General features: G+C 41.3%; 1 non-coding gene across 1 annotated transcript; it reads left to right on the forward strand.

The window, feature by feature from the left end:
- Positions 1-16,382: 16,382 nt before the first annotated feature.
- LOC115935175 (small nucleolar RNA U13) lies at positions 16,383-16,486 on the forward strand. The gene has a single exon (XR_004070875.1). It is a non-coding gene; the product is annotated as a small nucleolar RNA U13 (small nucleolar RNA).
- The last annotated feature ends 5,536 nt before the right edge of the window (positions 16,487-22,022 follow it).

Raw genomic sequence — 22,022 nt, forward strand, 5'->3', positions numbered from 1 at the left:
AGGTAAGTTTCTACTAAATTCTAAACACTTGGTAATATTTTCTGGAATTAAGATTTGCCCATAAGTTATAAAACCTACATTTGAAATGTGATGTTGTGAGTTAAATTCCCTATGTTTGAGGGAATTCAAGGACTTCAAAATTCATATGAAGTCCTAACCTCCAGTACCTTAGAATATGACTTTACTTAGGAATAGGATTATTTCAAACGTAATTAGCTAAATGTAGTAGGGTGGGCCCCTAATCCAATATGACTGGTATTCTTTTAAAAAAAAGGAAATTTGGGCCAGGTGCGGTGGCTCACACCTGTAATCCCAGCACTTTGGAAGGCCGAGGTGGGAGGATCACTTGAGGCCAGGAGTTTGAGGCTAGCCTGGGCAATGATAAGAAACCTCATCTCTACAAAAATGTTTAAAAAATTAACTAGGCATGGTGGTGGACACCTGTGGTCCCAGCTACTCGGGGCAGCTGAGGTGAGAGGATTGCACGAGCCCAGAAGGTTGAGGCTGCAGTAAGCTGTAATCACACCACCACACTCCGGCCAGGGTGTCATAGCCAGACCCTGTCTCATAAAAAAAAAAAAAAAAAAAAAGGCCAGGGTGAAGGGGAGACTGGGTGGGGGTGGGAATTTGGACCCAGGCATGGGCCCAAGGGAATTTTGACCCACATGAACATGAACATGAAAATAGAGATTAGGGTGATGCTTCTACAAACCAAGGAATGCCAAAGATTGCCGGCAAAACACCAGAAGCTAGGAGAGAAGTTGTTCTCCCTCACAGTCCTCAGAAGGAACCAACCCTGAAAACACCTTCTCAGAGTTGTATTCTCTAGACCGTGAGACAATAAATTTCTGTAGTTTAAGCCATCCAGTTTGTGGTACTTTGTTATGGCAGCTGTAAGAAACTAATACAGAGAGGATTGTGGTTATCAGGCTATCATTTGAAATATACCAGAATGCCTAGAAAATGAGGAAAGTATTGTTTTGTTTAATTGTGGAGACAGAGGTCTAAGTTACCGAGGATGGTCTCAAACTCCTGGCCTCAGGTGATCCTCCCACTAGCATTACAGGCTAGCATTACAGGCTAGCATTACAGGCCGAGCCACTGCACCCAGCCAGCAAAGTGTTGTTGTACTTAAAGGTGGTGGGGGATATCTGGTAAACTTGATAGTTTAGTCATAATAGTTGCCTGTGTGGTCACCGCTACACAATATATTTGCAAAAGGCTGTCAAGATTAAACAGTGACAGGGCTGGGGTGCCTCCCCTTCTACCAATGACTCAGGAAGCTACTTCAGAAACTAAAAAGACAAGGGAGACCCTTCCCTATTCACCTATGTCTTTGCATAGGCTCTCTGCTCCACACTTCTTGCCTGACTACTTATATTTTAAGACTCAAGCCAGGCATTAACTCCTCCAGGAAGCCCTCCCCAGTGTTTCAAAGCCAAGTTAGTTTTATAGTCTCACAGAGAAAGAGACACCTATCTGCATATTTTCATCATTATCCTCACCACACTGCAATAAAATTCTGTTCATGAATCTGCCTCTCCTGTCATTGTGTTAGCTCCTTACCAATAGTATAATACCTTGCACGCTTCAGTAAATGTCCACTGAATATTTCTTAAACATTTTTTATCACACTATCCCCAGTAGCCCACATTATCCTTGTTCCTTTATAGATCTGCTAAAATACTATAGCAACCCTTTTAGAGTAGAAGGAAGCTGTTGAAAAAAAAAAACCTACAAAAGTATTTATTAGGCTAAACTTGAAAATAAAGATAATACTTAAAAGCTGTAAGTCATGACATAGTATATTTTACTTTTATTTTTTAGAGACAGGGACTTGGTCTGTCACCCAGGCTGGAGTGCAGTGACACAATCAAGGCGCACTGCTGCCTCAACCTCCTGAACTCAAGTGATCCTCCTGCCTCAGCCTCCCAAGTAGCTAGGACTACAACCTTGAACTACCATACCCAGCTAATTTTTAAATTTTTTGTAGAGACAGGGTCTCAGTACATTGCCCAGGTTGGTCTTGAACTCCAGGCCTGAAGCCATCCTCCCGCCTCGGCTTCCCAAAGTGCTGGGATTACAAGTGTAAGCCACCACAATATATTTGAGAAATGAATTTATTTTGTTGATCAAGAAGAAAAAGACAGCAGACCTTAAGATGGGAGGTGGGGGAAGGAAGTACTAAAGAGGAAAAAGAGCTGAGGGCAGTGACTCATGCCTGTAGTCCCAGCACTTTGGGAGGCTGAGGCAGGGAGGAGGTCAGGAGTTCGGGACCAGCCTGGGCAACATAGCAAGACCCCCATATCTACAAAAAACAAAAATGTTTAAAAAAAGAAAAAGAAAAAAGGAAAGAAAAAATAAGAAAAAGAAAACTATATTTAACACATTAATAAGTTGAATCAGGTCACATGAATCTAAATATACTGTACAGCTAATGGCTCCAGTGACCTACACAGACCAGAATTGCTCTTGTTGTAACTAAAAAGCCTGTAACAAGTTTTAAAGGTTTAACATATTTAGAATAGTTTTACCATGACCTAGCAAGTATTTTCTGATTTGTACAATCTCAGAAGCCTCTGAAGAAAATTAAACTATTTTACCAAGATACTGGTCTTGCTTGGTATTAGACTTTCCTAACACCTCCCAAAATATTCTCCAGGATCTGATTCTGATGAGTCATTCTTTGACTAAAGCCAATAAAAGTAGACATAGCTGGGTAACATAAGACCTCATCATCCTGAGCCTGAAGATTGTCTGCTTATATTAAATCATTTTCAAACAATTTTTTTCTGATGTCAAATAAAGATAAATGCAAATATATAAGGTGTGGGGAGGTGTTTGCTGACTTCTCATACTGAGTTTGAATAATCATAGGCTCAGCATTAGGAACGGCAGTTCTAATTCAGGAGCCACTTCAAATCTATATTCAGAACAAGGATTGTCTAGGGCAGAAAAATTGTTTAATCGTTGTGTAAATGAGTGCAGTTAGGGAAGAATAGACATTGTAATTCCTTCTGCATAAGATTTTGCAGGCTGGCCCAAATCTCTTCTAAGAACCATATTTGGAATACACAGTACTTTCTGTTGTAGATATGATGCTGACTAATTTTTCAGTTTTCATAATTTTGGATGTGGTCATTATTTTGAGTCGATTGGGTAGATCACAGAGTAAGCAGAACCATATATCTGCCAGTGATTTCAAGAGGTCACCTAGTGCGATCCAGTCTCAAGGCAAGATTACCTGTTAACTACTCAAGCCAGACCAGTATCTGACTCTTCCCAAAGATTGTCAAGAACATTCAGAATCCCATTCAAGTGTAAAAAACACAATTGCAAATTCTTTTACCGATTTAGTTGGTGCAAAAGTAATTACAGTTTTTGCCATTACTTTTAATTACGTTTGCACCAACCTAATATAGCTTTCATCTCTTCATCAGTGACTGAGTTCTCCTTATACAATGCCCTATGCACTCCAGGAAATAAACCATGATTCACTTAGCCTGAGGAACATTGAAAAGAAATTACAGGATAATCTCTGGCAGTCACATTAAGATATTATGAAGTCCTTATTTTTAAATTTGCATACTTTTCTTAAGTATGTGCCCTCAAGTACCTGCACCCTTCTTCAGAAACTATTTACTCTTGACAGAAAATTCAAATGTGCTTGGAGATCTTATTTTCCAGTCCAAACCAACTGGAAGAATATACTAGGAGAGAGAAAAGAGAATTAAAGGTGCTATACACTGGCTACAACAAGCAGTACAATCATTGGATAGCAATAAAAGAGACTGTCAAAAATAACTACAGAATTGAAAAAGAACAACAACGTTGAGACACCTCCCTGTCAGGACAATTAGCCCTACTGCAGCTCAACTGCAGCTGAGGCTCCCTTGTATTATTATAACATCATATATAACAGTGGTAGGGTTGCTAGATTTAACAAAAATATAAGATGCCCAAATTCAAATTCAGTTTGAATTTCAGATTAACAAGGAATAATTTGTTAGTATAAATATGTCACAGGCTGGAATGCAGTGGCCCATGCCTGTGACCCCAACACTTTGGGAGACTGAGGCAAGAGTATTGCTTGTGCCAGGAGTTTCAGACCAGCCTAGGCAATATAGTGAGACCCTATCTCTATTTTTTAAAAAAGTCACAAATATTGCATGTATTTAGCTGAAATCCAGATTTTACTGGGTACCCTGTATTTTATCTGGCAACCCTAAGTAAGGAGCACAAGACAGTGACCATGAATCATCAAGAAAAGCACAAACTATGTTTAGTATGCAGTTCAAAAAATGTGTAACAAACATGGTATTAGAAAATATTCTGCCCGGCCATCAGAGAAATGCAAATCAAAACCACAATGAGATACCATCTCACACCAGTTAGAATGGCAATCATTAAAAAGTCAGGAAACAACAGGTGCTGGAGAGGATGTGGAGAAATAGGAACACTTTTACACTGTTGGTGGGACTGTAAACTAGTTCAACCATTGTGGAAGACAGTGTGGCGATTCCTCAGGGATCTAGAACTAGAAATACCATTTGACCCAGCCATCCCATTTCTGGGTATATACCCAAAGGATTATAAATCATGCTGCTATAAAGACACATGCACACGTATGTTTATTGCAGCACTATTCACAATAGCAAAGTCTTGGAAGCAACCCAAATGTCCAACAATGATAGACTGGATTAAGAAAATGTGGCACATATACACCATGGAATACTATGCAGCCATAAAAAAGGATGAGTTCATGTCCTCTGTAGGGACATGGATGAAGCTGGAAACCATCATTCTTAGCAAACTATCACAAGGACAAAAAACCAAACACCGTATGTTCTCACTCATAGGTGGGAATTGAACAGTGAGAACACTTGGACACAGGAAGGGGAACATCACACACCGGGGCCTGTTGTGGGGTGGGGGCAGGGGGGAGGGATAGCATTAGGAGATATACCTAATATAAATGACGAGTTAATGGGTGCAGCACACCAACATGGCACATGTATACATATGTAACAAACCTGCATGTTGTGCACATGTACCCTAAAACTTAAAGTATAATTTAAAAAAATAATAATAATAATAAAAGAAAATATCGTGGCTGGGTGCGGTAGTTCACACCTGTAATCCCAGCACTTTGGGAGGCCGAGGCAGGCAGATCACCTGAGGTCGGGAGTTCGAGACCAGCCTGACAAACATGGAGAAACCCTGTCTCTACTAAAAACACAAAATTAGTCAGGCGTGGTGGCGCATGCCTGTAATCCCAGCTATTCAGGAGGCTGAGGCTGGAGAATCACTTGAACCTGGGAGGCAGAGGTTGTGGTGAGCAGAGATCATGCCATTGCACTCCAGCCTAGGCAACAAGAGCGAAACTCCATCTCAAAAAAAGAAAAGAAAGAAAAGAAAAAGAAAATATCCCATAGAAGGTATTCAAGATTCAGATAATGTAAAGTTTCAGTTGTTTGGAAAGTTAAATACATGAAATATTTTGGACCATGCATGTTCTATTCGCTGCAGAGTGCCAGCTATAAACTAAACAGTAAACATTTGATGAATAATGAAAAGCTTCACACACTATCTCCCCATTGGTGGGGGACCTCAAGCCCCTGAAGGTTGTCTCTAGCCCCGCCTCATCATTTAGTTTTAGAATTCCCTCACACCTTCTACTGCAGCTGTCTGTTCCGTTGTCTTGCTTAAGTCCAAGCCTGACTCAGAATTGGTGTCACTGTCTGTGTCAGGCTCTCGTTCCCTCTTGTGCCTTTTGTCCTGTGGTTCCATGATGCCACCACAAACCTTCTCTGATGAGGCTTTTTGAGAGAATGAGATGATGCCTGCACTTCCCCAATATTTTGGGCTTCCTCTGCAAGCCCATTGTTATAAGGGTTAGCCAGGTGCGTGGTGTGAAGGAAATGAAAAAAGAGGCTCAACTCTTACCCCAGGAGCGGCTTTCCTAACCCCACCCACTGATAACAAGCATCACCTTGGGACTGATTATTGGTCCCTTGCAGTCCTCAGGGCTTGTGTTAAAGTTAGGGCTTTATAGAGTACTCAAAAAATTGCTAGCTTTTATCTGAAACTTGTGTGCCACAGTTTGTTATATATTGTGGCCAGATGAGTACAAGGAATTGTCCCCATCTTGTACTTAAAGGAGACAGTTCACACTCCTGGTACGGTTTGCCTCTGAGTAGTGGGGTCTTGGAGTGGGTCCATGGGAATAAGACATTCCTACCTTCAAAGCTTACTTTCTATCTTACAAGCTTGTCTGAAAATTCTTTTTCAAAAGTCCCATTTATCATAATAATTTGGAAAAATAAAATACAATTTTTTTTCTGGAGAAAAAAAGTCATCCCAGTTACCATCAATCTGGAAACTAAAAGCCAGTACATCACACAATACTGTCTAGTGCATAATAAACCCTTAGTTAGCCATGTCTATTATTATCATGCTAAGGAAAACTCCAAAATCTCCCCAAGCCTTTTTGTCTATTAGATTGCCCACAATCCAGTTACGGCTGCTGAGGTCCAGTTTCTGAGCCAGCTGCCCCCACCACATACACGCCCAAGCAGAATGCTGCCAATGACTTTTATTCAATTTTGTCTTACTCCTGGGTAGTGAGTTTAATTCTCACCTCTGACTGCCTTTCTAGGATGTTCCTTATTATCTTCTATTGTGTTTCAAAGACTTCTTACATGTCTTCCCAAAGAAGAGTGGGAGTTCAGACTCAAAACTGTCAAACTAATATTCCCAACCATTCTCCAGCTGACATTCCAATTCTAATGGAGTCTCATCTTTTAATGTTTTGGTCATGCACAATTGTCAATTTAAAAATTCACAACCCTTCTGAAAGAAAGGCTATGAGTATTCATTGAGAAGAGAATCAGCCAGCCCAACTGAATGTTCTCTGATAAGCATGCAGTACAGGAGTAGTGACTGTCAGGATTATGGCCTAATTTCCAAGCTCTAAAACCTACTGTGCCTTTTAGGGTACAACAGAAGATAATAGTGATTGGGTTCATTAAACCTGTGTGTTGGCAGTTTAATTTGGAATATGAAAAGTGACATGAAAGATGAGATTGGGGTGCACACAAAAATTATTTTGAACACCTAGAGTAGTCTTTCTTGTTTAAACAACCATGTACTGAGAGTCTGCTATGTCTAAGCCACTGTTTGACAACACGGAGGCTGGCAAGATGAAGAAGACACTGCCCCTCCCTTACACTTATAGTCTAGTGGAGGAGAAATGTACACAAATATCACTAGAGAGAGTGCAAAAGAGGGAACTCAGATAACGTCTAAAGTTCCCAATCAGTGCAGTTGGGTTTTAGGGTGTGTGTCACTTTAATCCTGCCTAGATAGATGAGTTACAGCCTAGGTTGGCAATATGTGGGGGGAATATGGCAAAACCTGCAATGACTTTTGCACCAACCTAATAAAAGTTATTGTTTACAGAGGATCCCACCATGGCCCAGGTGTGTTCTCAGCTTATCCTAATAAAAATCCTACATGGTCATAGTGTTAATCCCATTTTACTATTGAATTTGTGGCTCATGCCTAAGGTCACACAGTCTAAAATGGAGCAGAGTAGAGACTATTACTTTCTATCACAGGGGTCATGTCTTAGTTATTAGTTATCTTAGTATCTCTGTGGCCTCACAGAGGGCTTGCCACACACCTGAGGACCGTGGCATAGTGTCACTGACACATCTGCCAAGAAGTTAAGTGAACTAGAGCAGAGCTTCTCAAATTTAAGATGCATGTGAGTCACCTGGGGGATCTTGTTATAATGCAGATTTGGATTCTACCAGGTGATGCCAATGGTGTCCTACCAGGTGATGCCATTGCTTCCCCTGGTCTATGGTTCATATTTTGAGTGTCAAGGAACCAAGAGGAATGAAAGGAACCTGAACTTCTGTCTATTTAGGTGAAGTAAAAGATGTGGTTAATATAATTTGGGAATGATTTTTAGTGATCTGTAGGTAAGTGCTAGCTGTTTTAGAGAAAAGATGAAAGACATTACTTAGAAAAGGCAAATAAGTCATGTGGACCATGTCATTTCACTTAGAACAGAAACGTGATACTGCAATAATCAATCATCTTTTAAAGCTTGCTACTCAAGTGTCAGGTTCCATGGAAAAACAAAACAGTGAGGGTGTGTGTGGTGGCTCATGCCTGTAATCCCAGCACTTTGGGAGGCTCAAGGTGGGCGGATCACTTGAGGTCAGGAGTTCACGACCAGCCTGGCCAAAATGGTGAAACCCCGTCTCTACAGAAAATACAAAAATTAGCTGGGTGTGGTGGCAGGTGCCTGTAATCCCAGTTACTCAGGAGGCTGAGGCAGGAGAATCACTTGAACCTGGGAGGCAGAGGCTGCAGTGAGCCAAGATCATGCCACTGCACTCTAGCCTGGACGACAGAGCAAGACTCTGCCACAAAAAAAAAAAAAAAAAAAAAAAAAAAATGAGGCCTTTGTAGGAGACATGTTTTGTGCCCTCTGGAACATAGTGAGACTCTCTTAAAAAATTTTTTTTTAGGCCTGGAGCAGTAGCTCATGCCTGTAGCCCAGCACTTTGGGAGGCTGGGGCGGGTGGATCATCTGAAGTTAGGAGTTCGAGACCAGCCTGGCCAAAATGGTGAAAACCCGACTTTGCTAAAAATACAAAAATTAGCCAGGCATGGTGGTGTGTGCCTGTAATCCCAGCTACTCAGAAGGCTGAGATAGGAGAATGGCTTGAACCCAGGAGGCAAAGGTTGCAATGAGCTGAGATTGCACCATTGCACTCCAGCCTGGGTGATAGAGCAAGACTCTGTATTAAAAAAAAAAAAAAAGAAAGAAAATTTTAGTTAACCACTTCTACTTATTTCCATTATGATGCTCTGTAAAATTTAATCCATCTCCTTCCTTCAGAGTTTCTTTGCCACCCAAGTCAACAGTGTGAAACGTGCCTTCAGGATCTTATTAGGTTGGTGCAAAGGTAAATGTGGTTTTTGCCATGAAAAAATTTAAATAGTAGTATACAAGGTGTTTGTTTCAAGTGTAGATATCAGCATTTAACATAGAGAATTGCTATTTCCTTCATGACTTTTTGTTTCATCACAAATAAGGAATAACAAGAAAGTAGTGAAGCAAGACTCTATTAATTGTGTATACCTAGGCTTTCAATTAACAATATGTACATTTTTTGTAATTTATCTTTTCCTGTTTTTCCTCTGATTTTTTTTTTTTTTTTTTTTTTTTTTTTGTCTCACTCTGTTACCCTCTGTAGTTCAGTGGTCCCATTTTGGCTCACTGCAGTCTCAACCTCCTGGGCTCAAGCAATTCTCTTACCTCATACATGGCACTACACCCAGCTAATTTATTTATTTATTATTTATTTTATTTTTTTTCAGAGAGAGACAGGGTTTTGTCATGTTGGCCAGGCTGGTCTTGAACTGCTGAGCTCAAGCCATCTGCCTACCTCGGCCTCCCAAAGTGCTGGGATTATAGGCATGAGCCACTGTACCTGGCCTGCCTCTGATTATGTTTATTAAAATATATGTCTATTGAATCAAATAATAACAAATATGGGCTTATATTTCATATTTTCTCTTTTTTATTTCTTTTTTCTAGTATTTAATTTTGTTCTATTTACAAAATTATTGGTAAACATGGATTGGGGAAAAAATCTGTTCCTTCAGGTAGTTTGAGAAAAATTTCTCTATAGTAGTGTAGCTGCCTGTTAATGACTACCACCATCAAAGCCAGCATGGTGAAAAAGAACACTATTAGCTAATATATACAGAGTGTTGACTGTGTGCCAGGCACTGTTCTGAGTACTTTATGTGTATTAACTCATTTACTCTTATAAATTAGCTGCTATTGTATCATTCTTTTACTGATGAGAAAACTGAGACATAGAGAGGTTGAGTCCCTTGCCCAAGGTCACACAACACTGAAGTGGCAAAGCCCAGTTCTAGAGTCCATGCCCTTACCCACAAGGGGATATAAGACACACATTATAGTCATAGTTCACCTAATAGCTGCAGGCTTAGGTGACTCATTTAACCCCTGTGGGAAAAGAAAAGAAAGAATTAGAAAACATAACAAAAGCTACATGGCAGAGTCCTTACATTGTGCCAGGCATTGAGCTTAGTGCTTACATGCATGATCTCACTGTCTCCTAAGTGTGGGGTGATACAGGATATGGCTTCAGGTAGTTGATGGTTTAGTGGTACATGGGCTAGGCAGAAATCAAATTGCATCACATATTGAGAAAGCTGTTCCTTCTTCAAGCCTCTGACTCCTAATTACACCTGGCAGAGAGTCTCCCTTTGGTGCAGGTCTTGAATGACTTTCTAACATCAACTTACTTCCTTTTGTTATAAAAAAAGAGTAGGCCTTAGGCTTAACACTTTCTCAGGCAACAAGTTCTTTAATTTTTATTGCACCTTCAATTTAGGGCAAGTAGTGTTGCATTTATAACAGTGATATAAAATTTCCTTTTAAAACATTTATTGAAGTTTAAAAAGTGAGCAACAGAAAAATACCAAGAGGATAATAGTATAGGTCTTACACGGACTTGGCAAATGTTATGACTAAGGAAGTTTGGAAAATACTACATTATCTTTCAAAAACTCAGTAAGGTAGATACTATTCTCTATTTCTAGGTAGGAGATCTGGAATTTAGAAAAGTTCAGTAACCTTCCCAAGGCCACTCTGTAGGAAGTTGAGGAGCTGAGCTTCAAACCTGGAAGCGTCTGCTTCCAAAATCAGTGCCCTTGACCATGTATTGCCTCCTTAAGATGATGACTATGTATGTTTCCTGCCAGGACTAGCACTCTAGACTGCATATACATCATGATTTGAAAGAACAGTTATCAAACAGTTATTAAGGTGTGGTCCTTTCAGGCGGTCCTCTGGGTAAAGGTATTTTCACCAAATACTAAGATGTCATTTGTGTCTTTCACTCGTTTGCTCACCAGTGTATCGGGGAGTTTTCTAGAAGCTATGTGACTTGTGATATATCACAACACATTGAGTACAGAACCACAGATGTGAATCCAACTGTCTTCTCTTATGCTGGACATTAAAAAGACTTGCAGAAACATACATGATGCCATTCTTCTCAGTAAATCTTTTTTGTTTGTTCATTTGTTTTGGAAAACACAGGTTTTTTAAAAGTCATTTTTGTTAACATGTCATGGGTTTATTGTTATTTTTAAATGAATTAGTAAATACTTGAAACATTTATCCATCTTAATTTCTAAAACAATAAACATCAATACAATATAGCCCACATAAACAAGTTGTTGGGGGTTGTCAAGAACATAAAGGGGACCAGGTGTGGTGACTCACCCCTATAATGCTAGTGCTTTGGGAGGCCAAGGCAGCAGGATAGCTTGAGCCCAGGAATTTAAGACCAGCTTGGGCAATATGGCGAAATCCTATTTCTACCCAAAGTACAAAAATTAGCTCTGCATGGTAGCACTCGCCTGTGGTCCCAGCTACTTGGGAGGATGCGGTGGGAGGATCACTGGAGCCTGGGATGTTGAGGCTGAGTGAGCTGTGATCATATCACTGCACTCCAGCATGAGTGACAGGGCAAGACCCTGTCTCAAATAAATAAATAAATAAGTAAATAAAAAGAATGTGGCTGGGCGCGATGGCTCATGCCTGTATTCCCAGCACTTTGGGAGGCCGAGACGGGTGGATCATTTGAGGTCAGGAGTTCGAGACCAGCCTGGCCAAGATGGTGAAACCCTGTCTCTACTAAAATTACAAAAATTAGCCAGTCGTGTTGGCAGGCACCTGTAATCCCAGCTACTCAGGAGGCTGAGGCAGGAGAATTGCTTGAACCCAGGAAGTGGAGGTGGCAGTGAGCCGAGATCGCACCACCGCACAGGGCAACAGAGCGATACTCCATCTCAAAAAAATAAAAAATAAAAAAGGCTGGGTGTGGTGGTTCACGCCTGTAATCCCAGCATTTTGGGAGGCCGAGGCAGGCGGATCACCTGAGGTCAGGAGTTCAAGACCAGACTGACCAACATGGAGAAACCCTATCTCTACTAAAAATACAAAATTAGCCGTGCGTGGTGGTGCCTGCCTGTAATCCCAGCTACTCAGGAGGCTGAGGCAGGAGAATCGCTTGAACCTGGGAAGCTGAGGTTGCAGTGAGCCAAGATCATGCCATTGCGCTCCAGCCTGGGCAACAAGAGCGAAACTCTGTCTCAAAAAAAAAAAAAAAAAAAGAGAGAATGTAAAGGGGTCTTGGGTACAAAGTTTCAGTTAGGAGAAATAAATGATAAGTATTTAAGGTGACAGATATGTTAATTAGCTTAATTCAGTCATTCCACATTATATACATATATCATAACATCACTGTGTACCCCATCATTATATACAATTATAATTTGTCAAAGAAAATTATTTTATAATTTAAAATAAAAGAAAAAAGTGTAAAAAATTCTTAAGATGAATATGTGATAGAATAATATTTTTAATAATTAATGGTAACTTTTTTCTCCCATATTTCCACCCTTCTTTTTCTCTCCCACTCCGTTCCATTCAAGCAGGTATTCCTTGCATCACATTCGAGCACGTGATTCATTGCTTCAGAAGAGGAACATTACCAAGTGGAAAGCAGAAATGGTTTCTAGCTTTTGTGTTTCCAAAAAGCCTAAACCTATTAAGCAAATTATGCCCAGTGCTTTGAGGCAGTAATAACAAAATGGAGCAAGTGCCACTGAGAAAAAATAGCAGCAGTATTGAGAGAGGGCAGCTTTCGCAGGACTAGAAAAATATTTCTAACTTCCTGAGAGTGGGTGTAGGGAAGAACAAAGACAAGAGGGAGATTAGGGGATCAAAAAAGAGAGGGCTGGGCTGAAGAGGCCAGGAAGACAGAAACCAGGCACATCTCAGCTACAGTGGGCCATCTTCCAGAGTCCGGGAGCCACCTGGGAGCTGGGAACTGCCATTGCCTAAATCCAGAGTCTCTGAGAGCCAGCTATCCCCTCTCCACGTTCATGACTGTCTGCAGGAGTAATACCATTTGCCTCATGCAACCTGAACAACTGCACCTTCAAAACATCCTTAGCCCATCAGAAGCCCAAGCAAGAGTAGCTGGGGTCCTGGATACCCAGAGGTTTGGTGAAAGTCAAGTGGAAATCAGCTCTAGAGTTCATATGGGGAGATTCTGCCTGGAATAAGCTGTAGGCCCACCCTGAGCTGGGAGAGCAGTTCAACATACCAGAATATTAGGATCACTGGACAGACCTGCTGGGAGTCTATAGCAAATAAGGGCCTATGCTGTGTTCTAACAGAAGCGCCAACTGATTGTATAATACTTGATTGAGGTCAGCTTGCAAGTGAGTTTTCCTGGTCCAGTATAGGGGATTTGCTTTGGTTGGTTGTTCTCATCAGAGTGCTTTTGGGAAGAAAAAACTCTGCAGGCCCACTGACTTTCTTCACATCTAGCCCCTTCACTCATTAACATTCCTGCCTGGCCCCTGAGGACATCTAAATTTTCTGAGCCCTCCTATGCAAAGTGCTCAACCTACAATAGGGGGATTCCTTGAGATGAAACCCTGACACTATACAAAATCACAAATATGTGCATTTTTCTGAGGAGCAAGTCTTAGCTTTCATCAACTACTCAAAGGAGTGTCTGATACTTGGGTTGGAATCCTGGCTGCTGTTTACTAGCTGTGTGACCTTGAGCATGTCACTCAACCTGTCTATGCTTCCATTTCCTTATCTTTGAAATAGGGATGGTTATTTATTTATGTATTTACTTATTTATTCAGAAACAGAGTCTCACTCTATCATCCATTTCATCCAGTTTGGAGTGCAGTGGCACAATCATAACTCACTACAGCCTCAAACTCTTGGGCTCAGGTGATCTTCCCGTCTCGGCCTCCCAAGTAACTGGAACTACAGGCACATGCCACCATGCCAAGCTAATCTTTTAATTTTTTGTAAAAACAGGGTCTCACTATATTGCCCAGGTGGGATTCAAACTCCTAACCTCAAGAAATCATCCTGCCTTAGCCTCCCAAACAGCGATATTAATAGTATCTAACTCTAAGGGCTGATATGAGGAGCAAATGAGCTAGTATATGTAGAGGGCTTTGAATGACCAACTCTATATAAGTGTTGGCTATCATTATTATAGAGGACATAGACCACAGGGGGGATGGGAAGCCTGTGTCTAAGGGAAGACAGTGTAGAGAGGAGAGTGAGTACACCTTTGTTAAACCAAGCCCATCTTCAGGACGTACCTGCACAACCTTCAGAGCTTGCTTACTCAACAAAGGGTCCCAGCATAAACCTCACACTGGAAGTGGGCAGCGCGGCTGCGCTGCCTGTGGCCAGAAATGTGCTAGCTGCTAGGTTATTAGTGTACCTCCTGTTCTAAGAAAGGCAAGGATCTGAAGGTGGCAGTAAGAGGGGGCCTGAAGTCATAATCTTGGAGACCACAATTCTGCCCTAGAAGCCAATGTCCCCTAAGTTCTGGGCTGTAGTCGCCAAGCTGGCCTGGAGCAGGAGGTATAGCAGAATCAGACAGCAGAAACTGGAAACCTGCTCCTCCACTTTCTAGCTGAGTGTTCTTGGGCAACTTACTAAACCTCCCTAAGCCATCATTTCCTTTTCTGTCAAATTGAGCAATAATATACGCACTATGGTCAAATAATTAATGTATGCAAAGCACTTAGCAAGTACATAGTGAGTGCTCAATAAACAGAGCCAATACTATGGTAACGCTGCAGTACTGAGATCAGGCTGACAGGGAGCTGAGTGGCAACTGATCAGATGGGGAATCCTAGAAGAACAAGTTGAAGGAGTAATACAGTGACGACACATGTGGTCCATTGTGCAGTTTTTTGCTTCAGCTTGCCTCAAAGCTTGGGATCCCAGATTTCTTAGGGTCTCTTTGGGCTTCTTAGGAACCAGGAGGGAGGAAAATAAAGATCAGAATATTCTTTCAAAACCATTTCCTCCCTCCCCACCCTGATATTCCTATGAAGAGAACTTGTGATACAGCTTATCTTAACAGAAATCCAATCAAACTAGCTTAAGGACACAGAACTTTCTCACAGGCCTGGAGAAAGGATGTGATCAAGGCCACAAGCCCTCATCTCTTCTGCTTCCAAGGTATCCCTGTTTCTTTTCATTCTGCAGACCTACTTTCTCTTTTTTATGATGTACATGATAAAAAATTCTTGACCCAGACAACACTGCATGATTTCCTGGCTTAAATACAGCAGGCTAGAGGTGCCCTATTCTCCAACCCAAATTCCTGGAAGAGGGAATTTATTGGCCCAGCTCCTATCACATACCTGCCCCTGATACTCTCAATCAAATGTACATATATATGGGATGGGGAGAATTAAACAGATTGAATAGTGCAGACACATAATTTCAAACAATTTGTAGAAGAAAAAAACCAAATGGCTAACAAACACTTGAAAAGATACTCATCTTCACTAATATTCAAAGAAATGCAAATTAGTACAACAATGTGAGGTACTAATTTTTTTTTTGGACTGTCAGATTGGCAACAATGAAAAATAAAGGTAACTAAAGGAAACTTGCTAAGAGAGGAAGGTGATATGATTTTTCTGGTGTACTATTGGGCATTATGTTTTAATATTTTAAATGTGCATAAGCTTTAACCCAGTTATTTTACTTACACAAATTTATCCTAAGGAAATAATCAGAACATGCATAGGCATATATCTACATATATGTTTATTGCAATATTTCAGTATTTAAGAAAAACTTAGAACATCATATATGCCCTTCAGCGGAGGGTAGAGATTATGGTACAAAAGAATGCTGAGAGACCATTATAAAAATTATAAAGAATGAGATGGATCAATATGTAAAATGTATACGACAAATTGTAGAGAAAAAAAAAAAAAGCCGGGCACAGTGATTCATGCCTGCAATCCCAGCACTTTGGGAGACAGAGGCAAGTGGATCACTTGAGGTCAGGAGTTTAAGACCAGCCTGGGTAACATGGTGAAACCCTGTCTCTACTAAAAATACAAAAATTAGCCAGGCATGGTGGCACGCACCTGTAGTCCCAGCTACTTGGGAGGCTGAGGCACAAGAATCATTTGAACCCAAGAGGCAGAGGTTGCAGTGAGCCACGATCATGCTACTGCACTCCAGCCTGAGTGACAGAGCAAGACTCTATCTCAGAAAAATAAAAAAAGCAAGCCACAGAAAATAGTGGATAATATGACCCCATTTTTGTTAACATATAGAGTATATATTATGTACTCTACATAGTATATTTGGGGTACATACATATATGTATACACACACATATATATTTGCCTCTGTGTGTGTGTGTGTGTGTGTAATATGTATCTGGAAGAATACATATTAGATCCTTTTGTAGTTCATGAGCAAGATGATTGGGTGATCACGCACATGTGTGAGACGTGCCATCCTCAAACCTTGTTACAACATTGGCATATTACCCATCTGATATGAAAAAACATATGAAACTAATAATTGTGGCCTCTGGGAATGGAATTATGGGAAGTTTTCACTTTCCACTTTATCCCTTTTCATATTGTTGAATTTTTTTTAAGCATGAATTACTTTTATAATCAGAAGAAAAAGCAGTAAGATATTCAATTTTGGGGGGAAAAAAGAGTACAGATTTCATATGTGAAAGGAAAATACCTACTATTTTAAAATTAAAGAAAGAAAACAAAAAATCCAATATTTTCCCAGTAACAATCAGGCATAGCAGGTGGCAATAAAGTCTGCCCCTGCCCAGGGCCTGGGGTTATTAGGAGGAGCTCTCTAGGTTAGACAAGAGAAAAGTCAGCTTCTCCTAGCACCACAGAGTCTATAGGGCTATCCTTTTTTTTTTTTTTTCCTCACTCTGTTACCCAGGCTAGAGTGCAGTGGCATGATCATAGGTCACTGCAACCTTAAATTCCTGGGCTGAAGCAATCCTCCTGCTTCAGCTTTCCAAGTAGCTGGAACTAGGATGCATTCCACCATGCCCAGCTAATTTTTAAAACTTTTTTGTAGAGATGGGGGAGTGTCTCACTACCTTGCTCAGGCTGGTATTTAAATCCTGGCGTGAACTGATCCTTCTGCCTCAGCCTCCCAAAGTGCTGAGAGTACAGGCATGAGCCACCACACCTGGCCTAAGGACCATCCTATTTGAAGAATTTGGCTTACCTACAACCCAAGGGCCTTTCTCTTCTGCTATAAATGAATTAATGAACTTAATTAAATCGAATTTAACTCTTCAGCTCAAGGCCCAAAATAATATATTTTTACATTTATATATGAAAAGAAGAGGCAGGTAAATGATGAGAAATGAGGTATGCAACCGAGTGAGGGCTTGGATATAGGAAGACCTAGAGGCCCAACTGGGAAACTGGAGGTGGCCTGGGGTAATTCCAGAGACATATTTACTTGCTATCAAACATGGATTCGTATGGGTGCTCAGATGTTTTTTCTTTCTTTCTTTCTTTCTTTCTTTTTTTTTTTTTGAGATGGAGTCTTGCTGTGTTGCTCAGGCTGGAGTGCAGTGGCGCCATCTTGGCTCACTGCAACCTCTGCCTCCTGGGTTCCAGCAATTCTCCTGCCTCAGCCTCCTGGGTAGCTGGGACTACAGGCACGTGCCACCACACCTGGTTAATTTTTGTATTTTTAGTAGAAGCAGAGTTTCACCATGTTGGCCAGGCTCGAACTCCTGACCTCATGATCCGCGCTCCCCACCGCCCCCCCACCGCCAAAGTGCTTGGATTACAGACATGAGCTACCACATCCAGCCGGATGCCCAGATTTTTAAAAGAAACTTCAGTAGGTTGAGAAATTAAGATCCTCACCAGGATAATTGTTACTTTTCTAAGTGTTTCCCTTTGGATCCTTCCTTTCTTCATAGGAACATACTAAACGTTCAATGCCACAATGGATTTCAATGGGGAAAAATTAATCTTGCTTTGTAGACAACTTTACAGGAATGCCTCAGTTTCATACACTGCAGGATAGTTGTATTAATTTGGCATAGATAGAAATTTCAATTAACATAGTCTTTTTTCTTTATTTGCAGCTGTTCACCAATAATGCGTTTTAGAGCATTGCTCACCCTCAGCATTAGAACTGAGTGAATCTTCTGTTGAAATGGAGGCATCTATTCACCACATTACTTTTTCAAGCCTCTAACACCTTAACAGGCAAGCCTCAGAGGAAGGTCTGCTTTCCTCTTCCTTTAGAAATCCCCCCTAAGCAAGAAACATTTGCTGAATGCCTAGCTGGGGACTTCAACATTGTTAGCACGTGAGCAGCCTTCCAAAACTGTTTACAGTAATGGTAATGTTGGTAATAATACACCATTGGACTTACTGCAAAGACAATTTTTTCAATGTTTGTTCATATAAAACCTGCCAAATTGTTGATATTAGAGTTGGTCATTCCTTACATTATGAGATTCCTAAAATGAAAATAGCAGTAATAGATCCTGAGAGCTGTGAGGTCATTTTGTTCAGGTTACATATTAAGGACATGAGTCTTTGGAAGATTAGGAAAGTTGTCTATAGTTTCATGACTACGAAATGGCAGATTTTTTTTTTCTCCAAACCTCATGCATTTTTTTTTAAATCACAACCGTGCATGCCTCTCTCAGCCCCATATCTGCCCCAGAGATGTCAAACATTCCCTCCTCCCTACCCGTATGCTGCCTTGGAGACTCTGCCCCGCTCCTAACTTGGAAGAGAGAGTGCTACCTGCCATGTGACTGTGCCCCATCAGTCTCAGTTACTGACCCAGGAGTAGACATCTGACTCAAACTGGGTTGATCGAATTCTCTCCCAGGAATTTGGAATAGGGACAAAGAGGCTGAGTCATTTAGCTGTGTGGAGCCAAGCTGCAAGGTCATGCCCAGCTGGCCTGCCACAGCAGGCCAAAACCTCATGCTAGCCACAGTGAAGGGAAGCTGAGAAACCATGAGTCAGCAGAAAAAGCTCATCTGCAAACAAAAGAGCACAAAGATGGGGCAGACCAATACCCAGAGTCAAATAGAGAGGCCATGTACCTCAAAAGGCAGAGGAGAGAGAGAGAGAGAAATAAAATCTGCATAATCCCCTTCTTGGCCCTATAATGCCCAGCAGCTGTATCTCCAGCACTGGCTTATTGTGACCCCTATAATAACCTCTGCCTTTCAATCAACCCTCTTTTTATTTGAGTTAGTGGAATTCTGTTCCTTGCATGCAAATTCTTCCTAAGACACTTCACAATTCATATTGAATATATTTTGGGGTAGAAAGACTATTTTGCTCTTTATGACGATTATGGAAATTGAGGTTTTATCTCAAAACCCACAACAGGCTGAGCAGCTTTCTGCATTCTCGCCACTAATTATCCAGACTCCGGAGACTGAGCTTTCAAGGTGAGTGGTTTTCAGAACTGCAAATGGGAGCCAGCCCCATTCTGGGTCTCTTTCCCCAAGGATATCTTAGAGCTATTCAGTTCAGGAAGAGAGGTCTTATTGTAGTATGTAGTTGCCATCTTGGGAACATATGTCAGGACTTCCTAAGTCTTTCTGCTTAAAGTTTCCAAGAAAGTATGGAGCCTGATTTCTCATAAAGCCACTTTTCCTTTAAAGGTACTTGCGGAATCTCTATAGGCCCAAGGTTGACATGACCATATCCGTGAAAAGCTCAGGTACTATTTCTGTGCTAATCTCTTTAGAATAACAGAAAGAATTTATTTTAAAAATTCTACTTATCTTTCTCAAATTATTAGAGCTAATCCTAGTATAAAATAATGGAGAAATGGTTGAGTAAATTAGAGTGCATCAGCTGGTGGAATACTATGCAGATGTTAAAAGGGATAATTAACAAGACTAAACAACATGAAAAGACGTTTTTGATTCAATGAATGAGGAAAAAGGCAGAATACGAAATTGTAAGTATCAACCTTATAAGTATCAACCATGTGAAAATGGGTTTACATAAGGACATTTTTCTTGGTGGTCTTTTTTTTTTTTTTTTTTTTTGAGACAGAGTTTCGCTCTTGTTGCCCAGGCTGGAGTCTGGAGTGCAATGGCGTGATCTCCGCTCACCGCAACCTCCACCTCCTGGGTTCAAGCGATTCTCCTGCTTCAGCCTCCTGAGTAGCTGGGATTACAGGCATGCGCCACCACACCCAGCTAATTTTGTATTTTTAGTAGAGACGGGGTTTCTCCATTTTGTCAGGCTGGTCTCAAACTCCCGACCTCAGGTGATCTGCCTGCCTCGGTGTCCCAAAGTGCAGGGATTACAGGCGTAAGCCACCACACCCAGCCTCTTGATAGTCTTTAACAAGGTAACTGAGGTTGCCACAACCATAGATCTTGGTACGTAAGATAAAATCTATTGAGCATTTCTGCCTTAGAGGATTTTGGCTAAGGTAATGTCACTGTCCTAGTTCAGTTCCAGAATTTGTTCCTATATTGTCCGGATTCTGTGCCTTTTGCTGATCTGCTTCTGTGCTGGTCCATAGCACTCTCAACTGATGGGACCCACTGATTATAGAGTTCTCAGTCTCTCTGTCTGCAGTTACTTAAAATCTGGTATGGAGATCTTTTGCTTTGCACCACACAAATGTTAAGAACTACATTTAAATTGCTTTCATTTTTTTTCTGCCTACTCTTTTCCAAATCTGTGTCAAGGTGGAGATATGACTGTCCTCCAGTGTGCTAATAATGTCTGCAAAGCTTCTGGGAATACCTGCCAAAGCCAAGGTGTGAGGGAGAGACCTTGAATCTCTCCTTGCATTTGGTGGGAAAAAAACAATTTATAGATTGAGTGCCTCCTGCAAGACTTTTTTTGTTACAGAAAAATCCTTTTATGGCTGTTTTCTGTTCCAATCATGAACAGAAGTCTCCTTGCAAACACAGGCCTCCTGCTGCTTTTCAAGGGTTTGGTGGCCTAATCATTTTGTGCCTGCCCTAGCAGACACTTTTTATGTTTGTGGCTTCTTATCATCTCTTAAAAGCCCTTCCCATATCAAGGGAATTTCTACATTTTGAGTTCTGTTTTTCAAGGTGAAACTAGAACTCTCTATTCTAGTCTTATTTGCGGCCAAGGTGCAAGCATGTGACCTAGTTTCTGCAATCAGATGTATCCATGCAACACTGAATGCAGAAGAAAAAACCATGAGAAAGCAGGTGTCATGCAGAATCTGTTTTCTGGTGAAGCTATGGAGCTTGCCAGTGGCACAGAAATGGCCCAGCACCAGTGTTGGTATCCCCAGCAGAGAGTTAGTGCAGCCACAGTGCCAACGCCAGCGGCGTTCTCTTCTATAACAGTCCAGCAGTATGATTTGGATATAACTTCCTGCCAAGTAGCCCAGAACATGATTCTCTGGCCCTTCCAGACAGTCTATGTGCTATCTAATACCCTTTAATACTTTCATTTTATTTTATTTTCCTTTTTTTTTTTTTTTTTTTGAGATGGAGTCTCACTCTGTCACCCAGGTTGGAGTACAGTGGCGTGATGTCAGCTCACTGCAACTTCTGCCTCTCTGGTTCAAGTGATTCTCCTGCCTTGGGCTCCTGAGTAGCTAGGACTACAGGCACAAGCCACCACGCCCAGCTAATTTTTTGTATTTGTAGTAGAGATGGGGTTTCGCCATGTTGACTGGGCTGGTTTCGAACTCCTGACCTCAGAAGATCCGCCCACCTCGGCCTCCCAAAGTGCTGGGATTACAGGCGTGAGCCACCACGCCCGGTTCATTTTATTTTTAAACTAGTAAGAGTGGATTCTGTTGTTTGCAACCAAAAATCTTTTTTTTTTTTTTTTGAGACAGAGTCTCTCTCTGTCACCCAGGCTGGAGGGCAGTGGTGCGATCCTGGCTCACTGCAGCCTCTGCCTCACGGGTTCAAGCGATTATCCTGCTTCAGGCTCCTGAGTAGCTGGGACCACAGGCGCACACCACCACACCAGGCTAATTTTTTTATTTTTAGTAGATACGGGGTTTCACCATGTTGGTCAGGCTGGTCTCGAACTCCTGACCTCAG

The sequence above is a fragment of the Gorilla gorilla genome, chromosome 5 (assembly GCF_029281585.2).
Source record: "Gorilla gorilla gorilla isolate KB3781 chromosome 5, NHGRI_mGorGor1-v2.1_pri, whole genome shotgun sequence".
NCBI lineage: Eukaryota > Metazoa > Chordata > Mammalia > Primates > Hominidae > Gorilla > Gorilla gorilla.